We start from the raw sequence: 11,014 nt of genomic DNA on the forward strand, positions 1-11,014 counted from the left end.
GCGCAAGCTCGCCCGCGCCACCCCTATTGCCCAACCCGCGCCTGCGCACTGACCAGTCGACGCTCTGCCTCGCCTGCCGCGTCTCGCTGCAGCACCTCACCTGTCGTGCCTCGCCACAGCACCTCGCCGTGCGCACACACCCACACCATGGCTGCCGTGTCACAGCAGCTTTGCCAATGCCCGTCTAGCGTGCCCCCGACGCCTTGCCGTGTCATTCTTATACTCGCACCATCCCCAGGCCTTGAGCCGGCCTTATCCTCCAAGCTAGAGCCTCCCCAAACCAAGCCTTCCTCCATTATTGCCCCAGACAGCCAGCTCGAGAGGTTCCTGTTCACCAGCGAAATCCATCCAACTCCTGCCATCTCCCTTCGATTCCTCTCACCCAAAGCTACACCACTTCTCCAGCTACACCCTCAGCCCCTCCTCTCCCTCAATCTCCCACCGAATCGATGGGAATCGAAGTTTTCCCCAAGTTACAGAATCTTTTCCACCATCGCCGTTGACCTCACATGGCGCCCCATGCTCCGGCCCTCCTCGTCCCCAACAAACAGCTCAAATGGAACTTAGGTGAGCTCCTAACCGTGATGCTCTTGTCCATTTTCCGTTGCATCGAGTTTCCACAGGCGTTCCCGGCGATGTCGCCGGCGTTTGCTGCCACCCCGCGGAGCTCTTATGCGCCGCTGCTTATCCCCCCATCTGCGCCGCTCAGGTAGGGCCCCTGGCCCTGGGCATGGCTCTGCCACCCTCCCCTAGCGCTGCCGCGCCTCCTTCCTCTCTCCCTGACTGGCCCCTTTTGCCCCTGCGTGCCTAACGTGTTGTGCCTGTGCGATCTGTTCCAAGGAAGAAGAAGATAGGAGTGAGTTGTGAGAAGAATAGAAGTCTAGGGGGTTATGGGATAAAGTCTAGGAGTTATGTTTAAGGTGGGAATCTGTCCAGGGGTGTAGGCACAAAATCCAAGGGCCTTTGCACGATTAACCCGTAGACCTGAGGGCTAGATTGGAAGATGGCCTCGGATTTCTTTAATTTCCTAGATCTAAAAAGGTTGAAACTTTGGAAATTCGTAGTAAATTGTAAAAAAATCGTAAAATAGCAAATGAAGATGTTTTGGAATCCTTGTGAGTATAATTATGCATTAGAGTCATAATATGATCTATGTTAGTAGAAATTTTCTGATGTTTTTATTTATTCTTTCAAAGTGCTTTTAGAAATCCTTTTAAGTTGGTTAGATGCATATTTTGAGTTATAGAAGTCAAAAGATTGTGATTCCAGTTGTGTTAGTCTTGTGATGACACCTTTATCTAAGAAAAATATTTAACATTCTAGTTGTGTACTATTTTTATTACGTTTTGATTTAATAAGCAATTTTAGTTTGTTTTGCTTGTCATTTTCATATCTAAAGTTGTGGTGCTCCAATTTTTGTGAAATTTTTAAGGTAGGCTATAAATGATGCTCTTGTGCTGTGGTAAAAATTTCATATTTTTGGTGCATGTCTGACTTAGTTATTGATTTAACTTGTTTAATGCTTGTTATGTGATTTATAAATATTAGGAGTGTCTAAAAATAGAAAATATGGTTCCACTACCTTTTTATTAGGTCGTTCTACCATAATAATATATTATATGGCTATGTTTTTATAGAAAATGATGATCTTTAGAATTATCTTGCTTTTACATGTTTTCTTGCATTAGCATTTTGTATTTTTCATAGCAATTAAATTATATAACCTGAGCATTTGAAATTTGTACAGTAGTCATATTTTGATAGCATCTACCACTCATAAAAATCTCAGCCCCAAACTAGTTGTTCTCATATGACACTAAAAAAATAATATATATACATGTCATTCTATGGAAGTTAATGAAAGTTTGCTAGTAGATGCATATACTTAAGTCATGTGATGCTTTTAATAGTTGTTTTTGAGGGGTACATATGATGCTAAGTTATGATAAGAAGTGGTTAAGATTTGAAGATAACTCATATGTATGCTCTCATGTTAACATAACAACTAATGATTATGTTGCTTATATAAGTTCTTCATCCTTGCTTTAATTCTTGCTTAAGGTGTTTAGGATGTTCCATGTTACCTATAACTAATGCTAATTAACTATGTTCATAGTAGTTGTGAGCTATGTGTTTAACTTATGCATATGCTAACTTGTTAAAGAACTAAATGAGGAACCTTGTTGCATATGTGCTGAATGGCTACTAGAGTAGTTTCTGTTGTAGCAATGTTTTCGTGATGCAAATGATATTTTCTGTATATGTAGTGATACAAAAGCTGTAGGTAACTTCATAATATAGCCTGTGTTAAATTTTCATGACCATAAACTTGATGATTTAGGAGCTATAGGTTTTACAAGTTCATTGTCAAGTTTTGCATGCTCTAAATGATTGTGTTGTTTGACTTAGCTAACCTTTGAATCATGTCTTGGAGATAATGGAAGAAGTGTAGTTGATTTTCAGTAGCTTTTAGAATTATTAAAGATCACCCCTTTTAGAGGTCTAAATCTCCAGTTATGAGCTTGTGAAGTGGGATGACAGAATTTGTCCTAATCTGGACAGAGATGTCTTTCTTGTGATGTTTGACCTGGTTAACTTTGGAATTAGCTTGTGGTGTTTATAACAAAATTGTGTGTGGTTTGCTGATCTTTCTAAAAGGTCTAGAGCCACCTTGTTGTGAAATCTAGAACTAAACTTATTGCTGTCTAAAGTTGCATGTCACATTCAACACATATTTTGGACAGAATTGTTGCTTTGTGTGTTTAAGGCTAAATAACTATTGAATCACCTAAATATAATAAGAAGAAAGTTGTATATAACTTAATAAGCTTTCTATAAATTTAATGATCATGCTTGTTGGATGATTAGAACTCTGGTTATACATTTTTGAATTTCATGTTAGTTTTCTATCCTTATCGGTACAGACCTGAGATTTTGGCATATCTGATCATGTTAACTTGTGAATTAGCTTTTGGAATGAATAGCAAATTTTTAGATAATTTCATTAAATTTACATAAAGTTTAGGGTCACCCTTGTCGGATGCTTATATCTCTAGTTATAGCTAAAACAAGTGACTATCGTGTTGTTGTCCTGATTCGGTGTATGTGCTTAAGTTATTAGCTTTGACTTGACGTTGCCTTGTGTGTTTATTAGTTAGCTCATATCACTATTAGATTTAAATTGATCTACCTAAGAATCTTATAAATGTGTTATATAATGTTGGTCAAGCACTTAACTAATAAATGGTCATGTATACATGTTGCTACAAAATAACCTTGCTGCATAGCTTACTAGAACCTTAGTGATGTTGGTGTGTGACTTTCTTGTGCATGAGTAAATTAAAAAAAATGTAATATACTTTGATCACCTTCAACTTGCTGGTTGTGTGATGCACTTATGTATGCCATGTTGATAAGCACCATCACCCCTAGTTCTTGTATGATGCTATGCTTAATTACCTCTTGACTGTTAAATGCTTGCAATAGCTTGACTTGAGTTAACTAGTGTGCCATGCTTGTTATGCTTGCTATCTCTACGGAGACTTGAGTGATAGTTAGTTAACTTGCTATCTATGTACTTATGTCTTGTGGTGTAACCTTGTGCTTGTCCTGAATGCTTTTATGTAATGCATCTCATGTTACCATTCTTCGTATTCATGCACTTACATCTCATCTAGATACGCTCGATAAACCACGTGAAGGATGTGATGATGGAACCGAACTCGAAGACGGTGTATGGTGGACCTATCCCGAAGATGGAAGGACTAAGCAAGTGCCGAGATGGGAAATGCTCACCAAGCGAGTGTCGTCTAACAAACACTAACCTAGTGTTGGATTCCAGGCAAGCCTCGGAGCATGATTTCCTATCTTTAAATACTTGCAATACAATTGATTTATTTGATTGCGCATTTACGTTCTAGGAGTTGATTGAAACCATAGATGCACGAATATAGTACCCTTGATCTAAACACTAGTATGTTAAGTCGAGTAGTTGCAATGCTTAATAGGACTCGATAAAAGTCAAGTGATTTCCTGTCACTCGCGAGTTATATGAGTTGATTTCTTTACTTATGTTGCAACTATAAGGACGATGGACGGGACCGGGCTTATGTTCGGTACTCGGTGGTTTGCCCCGTCTGTCTACATTAAACTGGACTAAGGTCGAGATGTGATAGTGTTCGTGATCAAGTGTTTGAAAGTACTAATCTCATACCTAGTATGGGATGGGGAAGCCTAGTACTTGATTGAACCGGAACGTAAGCGGATCGTTCCACTGTCTCTGAAACGGAGTTCCCTTGCGGCCGCATGTGGTGACAAGTGCGGTCATAGAATGGCAGAGGCCGGGTCTATGGAGTCTTGTACCAAAGAAAGTGCGCCCAACATGGGTCTGGGAATTGATGGGGACAGCTGACAAATGAAGCGACCCTTCGCGATGCACGGATGTCGTGGGATTAGGTTTGCCATGCATGGTTGAGAAATTCAAATCAATTCGTCTGCCTCTCACAGTTTGGGACTACTTGATCGCTATGCTACACTGAGTAAGAATGGAACTTGATGATGATCTTAATATTGATGCTTGTCATAAATTGCTTGGAAACTATGCTTGTTTAGTATAGCTGCTAACTTAGACGGGTAAATGAACTTATAACTAGTGGCTAAAATATTTAAAGTAAGAACCTACACTAGTTGCTTTTGGCAAAAACAAACCTCTCAGCCAAAAATCCTTGCATGTCTAGAAGTTGGTGGAGTAGTTACCACCTGTCGGTTAAGTCTTGTTGAGCATAGTTGCTCAGCCTTGCTTGTGGCACATCTTTTCAGGTGATGTTGATACCCCTGAGCTCAGTGCAAGTGGCACTTGGCCTACCCAATTTCCTCTTGGTTGGATAGTTGAGTGGGATCCCTCCTCGGACGGCGAGGATAGGGATCATTGATGTCATGATCGGCTTCTTCATGATATCATGCAATGACGTTTAGCTTTCACTTATTTATTTTTGTCGCTTGAAAACTCTGCAAACTTTGTTGAATTTGGAACTTAATGTTGTAATAAATTGTTGCACTTATTTAATCTGGATAGACTATTGTAATCTCTGTAACCACTCGCCTTCGAGCGAGTCTTGCTTTCTCGATCCTGAGTTAAGTGGTTTATCGGATGAAATCCGACGGATGACCAAGTTGACTTGTTTAAAGTACATGATCGCGTGTTAAGCGACGTAAGTGTGCTTTAGCCATGTTAATTTGGGCGGTTCCACCATAGCTGGTACCAGAGCTTGAAAGCATGACAGAGAAAACAACAGACCTTAAACACCTTTTCTAAAATAAAACTTGCAAGAAATTAGTTTGAAAATCTCGTACGGTCGTTAAGGATGAACTTAGTACGAGAAGCCCTAGGGGATTTTGGTTAATTTTAGGTGGCTATTAACTATTGGTTATTTATACTGACTTCCAGCACTTTTCGCCCACGTTTATCATACATGTGCAGAGTTCCGCATCGCGAGTATGCGAGGGGTAATAGGAATTCTATTCCAATGAACCTATCATCATGGTTGTTTTCGCCCACGTTTATTACACATGCAAAAGGTTTCGTATGTTAAATCATGCGAAGGGTGGTATGGTTCGATTCCAACGAGCCTATCATCACGGTTGTTCGCCCACATCTATTATACGTGCGCGTGATTCCGCATCACGAGTATGCGAAGGGTTATATGGTTCTATTCAAAAGGGCCTATTTCCACGGTTGTTGCACTATCCATGCAGCGTTAAATGCATGGGTGCCGTTTCTATAGTGAACGGTAATGTTTGTGGACGCTTTCGTGACGTGCTGGCATGAAAGGTTCAAGTTGAAACCGCGATTGCGTAAGTTAACGATGGATAGAAAATTTTGACTAGTTATTATAGTGAGAGCCGTAAATGTTGTCTTGCCACCGGCACTAATCACGTAAGTCCAAAGCTTTTTGGCAATTATTTTCGGTTGTGAGGTCGAATAGGATGTGCATGCATCATGATTATTGCTTTGTGCATAAACATGCTCCTCTCACCCTTGTCCAAAAAAAAAATAAGTAACTTGTTACAACTTGTACAATATGTCTCCTCTCTGTATGTGGTTCTGCATGCTTGTGCTTTCTAGTTGTGTGATCTTGTTGATGCACGACTAGTTGCAATAAAGTGATCAATGTAATGTTATCTTCCTTGTTCAATGCTTGTTTCCATGCAAAAATGATTATAAAATTTGTATATATCTTCTGTGTATGAAATAATTTTCGTAGCTTGTTGATGACATCTTGAATGCAAGAAAAATATAAAACTTGTTGTTTGACACTATTAAGTAGCCTGAACCTATTTAAGTTGTTTTAAGCATGTTCTGCTTGCTAGGATTATATAGGTTGTTCTTCTTGCTCAAAAATAAATCTGAAACTTCTGCAGTAGCCTATTGGATGTATCTTAGCTGCTGTAATTTTTGTAGGTATGCAGAATTCCGTTTGAATGCAATTATTCAATTTTCTTGCTTGCTACCAATATAACTAGATTAGTTTCTAATCTATTCCTATGGCTTGCTTATGTGATGGTGTGTCTATGTAACCGTGTTTTCATGTTGCACATGCCTGAAACTAGTTTGCTAAATGTAAGTTAAAAACTTTCCTTCTTTATTGAAGAAGAGATATACACCTATTCAGTAAAAGAAATAGAAGATAACAACACCTTACCACCATGTTTAGCATGTTTATATGTGGTTGTGTTGTTGTAGATAAATGCTTAGGTTGTGTGAGCTTGGTGCTTAGTATTAGTTACTTAAGCTAGTTTGATTGAGTTTCTCAAATGCTTGCTTAAGACCGTGACATAGGTGGGGATGTGTTGTCTTTAGGTGGTACCATGGTTGTCAACCTTTGTCCTCGGTGAGCGTATGAGTTGTTGTTGTGCTTGTTTGCAAAAATCATGCCCAAAATCCTTGTTTTGATCTCTCTGTCCTTAATATGATCTGGTGTAAGGTTAATCCCGCTTTCTATCTTGGTCTCCTACTATTTTTCTTGTAAAGCCTGTCGTTGATTTACCAACTAAATCTTAGATTGATCGTGATCTGTTAATCTCTTTGGTGGACAGAAGATATGCCTTGAATTAAAGCAAGAATCTCATGTTCAATTGTCTTTAGCGATTAATCTATGTTTTCTCTCATGCTATCCTTCTTTTGTTGGACTACGCTCTTATCAATATCTACTCTTGTGTGGTATCTCTATCTTGGACCATCTCTTTGTTGACTCCATACCTTGTAGCTATCTTTGCTTGCTATCCTTCCTGCATGTTCTGCTTGTCTATGCAAGATCTATCTGTAACATGTGGGATTTCTTGTTGGTGGTATGCTCGGTAATGGTATCTTGATTAAGGACTAATGGTGCCGTGACAAAACTGAGAGCCTCCCGTGGGTGCACGCTGTGACGACCGGCCCCAAATCTTCCAAGTTAATCTTAATCTGAGCCCCTGATCACCTGTCTAGTTTTCCGCGCCTAAGTGTTCAACCTTCCGACCGGTCCCGACCCCTGAGACCCGACCCCTCCCCGCTTCGCTCCGGTTCCGACCCCGCCAAACCTAGCCCACCGTCGGATCCCTCTAAGTCCTTCCCAAAACGTCCGTTCTATCTGACCGGTGGACCCGCGAGATCTTTTCCCCCAGATCTTCCGCGACAGGCGCACTCGAGTTGCATGCCCGCTTCAGAGTCTCCCCACCGCGTGGCTCATCTTCTCCGACGCCCGCTGCTCCGCCTTGTCTCTGGCCCGCGACCGAATGGATTCTCGCGCCCTCTTCCCCAATTGCAGCGGAAGCCCCTCTGCAACCTTTCTACAACGCCTCGCCTCCCGCGCCCATCATCACATCACCAGATCCCGGCCGCAGAGCCCGATGTTGCCCGTCTTTTCCGTCACTTCGAACACAGTCGCGCCGCTTGGTCTTCGCTACCCGACGATTCCTCCTTCGCCAACCCCGACCACGGCAGCGATAGCTCCTTTCCCCGCCCTGTCAGAAGCCGCCCGACAATCTGTTGCTCCGCGCTCGCCCGCGCGCCCGTGGCTGCCTGTCTTTTCACCTGTGCGCCCTCGATTCTAGCGCCGTTAAACCGGTCACTTCCATCAAATCTACCGCACGGCAATGCCCGCCACCGCCAAATCTCAACCACCGGCATACCCGCTCCTGCACTGCCCTGACGCCAGAGCCCAATGACCGCTGGCGTCATCCCCGAAGTCCTGCACCACCGCCGTCGTCGCTCAATTGCCGCCCAGGCAGAGCACTCCATTGCTTCTTCCTCGGCCTTCGCGCCGCTCCCCTTCTACCCTCCCAACCGCTATAAAAGGGAATGCGCGAGCCCCGCCGGAGTTCCCTCCGCCATTGCTGTCTTCCGCCATTTCTCTGGCTCCCTGCTCAAGCTCCTAGCGCCACACACTAAGTTCTTGAGGAACTCTCCTCTCCGCTCCACTCCGTTTTCCCCAAGCCACCCAGCCGCTTGCTCCTCCGTGCTGCGTAAGAGCTCACTTGTGATCCACAAGAAGCACCGCCGCCGCCGGAGCACTGCCGGACTTAGCCGTTGTTCAAAGCCTTAGTCCCTCCGCCCAAGTCTGCTTCTTCCCGACCCCAAGCTTTCCTTGTAGGAAGAAGGTAAGCTGCCGACCCCAGTCTGCTTCGCCCGACCCCTCTTATCCGCCCGACCCCGGTTCCGTCTCGCCCGACCCTATCTGTTCCGCCGACCCCTATCCGCCTCGCCCGAGGGCTCGGCTGTGATCTTTTTCTTCAACCCGAGGGTGTATGTGTAAAACTTGGGAACCCTTCAGCGCTTGCGTCTAAGGATCCCTAGTATACCACATCCTCTGGTTTAAGGATCAGATCATAAGATCCTTTACAACCCTTACCTCCTGATCTCCACCAGCTCCCTTGAACCTACCCACCCTCCTGCTCTTTGTCGTGAGTTTCTGGGCTCAGGCTTGCAAGTGTTGCTGTTGAAATAACCGTCTATGCTAACCAATGCATTGCATTCGTGTAGAGCTGCGCCTCGCCGACGGCTTCTACGAGCTGCACCCGGCGCCAGAAGACGACGGTGTAGCTGAGCTCCTGCCCCCAGAAGCCGAAGCCGCCCCCGAAGTCGAGCAGTTCTCTTCCTCCTTGCTCGAAGGCAAGCCCCGGTTGCATGAAAACCCTGTGTTGTTTTACCAGACTTGCGCATGCCTTCTGTAACATGCTTGTGCATTTACGTATAGGAGTTGTTTGAAACCCTAGATGCATGACCTAGTTTCCTATGATCTGAACACTAGCTGTTGGACCGAGTAGCTGCTTGCTTAACTAGGAGACGGTAAAAGCCGAGTGATTCCCTGTCACTCGCGAGTTGTAGGAGTTGGATGTCTACCTTTCTGTTACAACTGTAAGGACGATGGACGGGGCAGGGTTTTGGGTAAATTTTTGGTGGTCGGATGATCGCCCCGTCTATCTATGAAACTTGCTAAGGCCCGACAGTGGTGGTGTTCGTGATCAAGTGTTTGAAAGTACTAACCTCATACTTAGTATGGGATGAGGAAGCCGAGTACCGGATTGAACCTGAACGTGAGCGGTCGCCCCATTGTTCTTGGAACGGAGTTTCCCCTGCTGGTTGTCGCACGTGGTGGCAAGCGTGGTCACAGAACGGCAGATGCCGGGTCTGTGGAACCTTGCACCAAAGGAAATGGGCTCGACATGGGTTAGGGGATTGATGGGGAAGGCCGACAAAGGAAGCGACCTCCGTGGTGCGCGGATGTCGTGAGGTTAGGTTCACCATGCATGGTTAAAGAACTCGAATCGATTCGTCTGCCTCTCACAGTTTGAGACTGCTTGATCGCTATGTCACCCTGAGTAAATGAGGAATCTGATGATGACATGGTTTGTTGATATATACATACCTTGTTTTTGGTTCTATGATTGCTTAGAATAGGTTGCAAAACCTAGACCGGTTAATGAACTTAGAACCGGAGCTAAAACTTGAAAATAGGGTTTTACTTAGTGCTTTTGGCAAACAAACCCCTCAGCCAAAAAGCCCTGCATGTCTAGAAGTGTGGAGTAGCTTACTCCTATCGGTTAAGTCTTGTTGAGCTTAGTAGCTCAGCCTTGTTGTGGCTCCTGTTTTTCAGGTGAAGTTGCTGCTCCCGACCCTTCTCCTGCTGGCTCTTGGCCGCCCCATCTCCCTCCGGGTTGGACGGTCGAGTGGGATCCCTCCTCGGACGGCGAGGAGAGGGATCAGTGATGTCCCGGCTGGCCTCACCAGGGATGTCCGACCACGACGTTGCTTCCGCTAGTGTTTTACCTTCTGTTGTTTTTCTGAAATCCTGTAAAACTCTGATGTTTATTTCATAATCAAACTAAGTGGTTAAGTTGTTAACTCGGTGGACTTGTTGTACTCTCTGGAACCGCTCACCTTCGTGTGAGTCTGCTAAAATGATCCTGTTCAAGTGGTTAATCGGATGAAATCCGATGGCACTTCGTGTTAACTTGGCTTAGGCATGGGTGTCGCATGTTAGGCGGCGCAACCCTATTTAACCAAGCTAATCCGAGGTGGATCCGCCACACACACACAAGGCTGTGCTGCTCATCACGCGCTGGTATCGAGGTTTCTAGTCATGATCCATTGCAGAACTACACCGATGTGTTATTTTCACGTGAGCTCTTCCTTGGTTATCTCTCATATCTAATCGGAAGATCCTTATATCAAATCAAAGGTGGTAGAGTTTCCTTCTGGAGATGCAAAGAGGTGGCAACTTAAAAGATGAAAACCGATCTTGCACATGTGTTCATCTAAAAGCTTGTACGTGCAAAGGATCATCTAGCTACCTCGTTCAGCAACATTGGTCTTGTTGAGTTCTTTTGAGTTGTGTACTTTTGTTCACTCCAGAAACTCTCTATAGGACAGTCGTGTAAAATCTCTTAAACAAAATGCTGGTAAAATTTGGTAAGAATTGGCCAAGTAGGTTTTGAGATATGTTCAGATTATTAACCCGCCTGTTTACTGAAAAAA

General features: G+C 44.1%; 1 long non-coding RNA gene across 1 annotated transcript; it reads left to right on the plus strand.

Moving 5' to 3' along the window:
- The first annotated feature begins 63 nt into the window (after nucleotides 1–63).
- On the plus strand, nucleotides 64–10,381 carry LOC140222382 (uncharacterized). Its single transcript, XR_011897830.1, has 3 exons — nucleotides 64–567; nucleotides 3,678–3,841; nucleotides 10,134–10,381. It is a non-coding gene; the product is annotated as an uncharacterized lncRNA (long non-coding RNA).
- The last annotated feature ends 633 nt before the right edge of the window (nucleotides 10,382–11,014 follow it).

This window comes from Setaria viridis, chromosome 3, assembly GCF_005286985.2.
Source record: "Setaria viridis chromosome 3, Setaria_viridis_v4.0, whole genome shotgun sequence".
Taxonomy (NCBI): domain Eukaryota; kingdom Viridiplantae; phylum Streptophyta; class Magnoliopsida; order Poales; family Poaceae; genus Setaria; species Setaria viridis.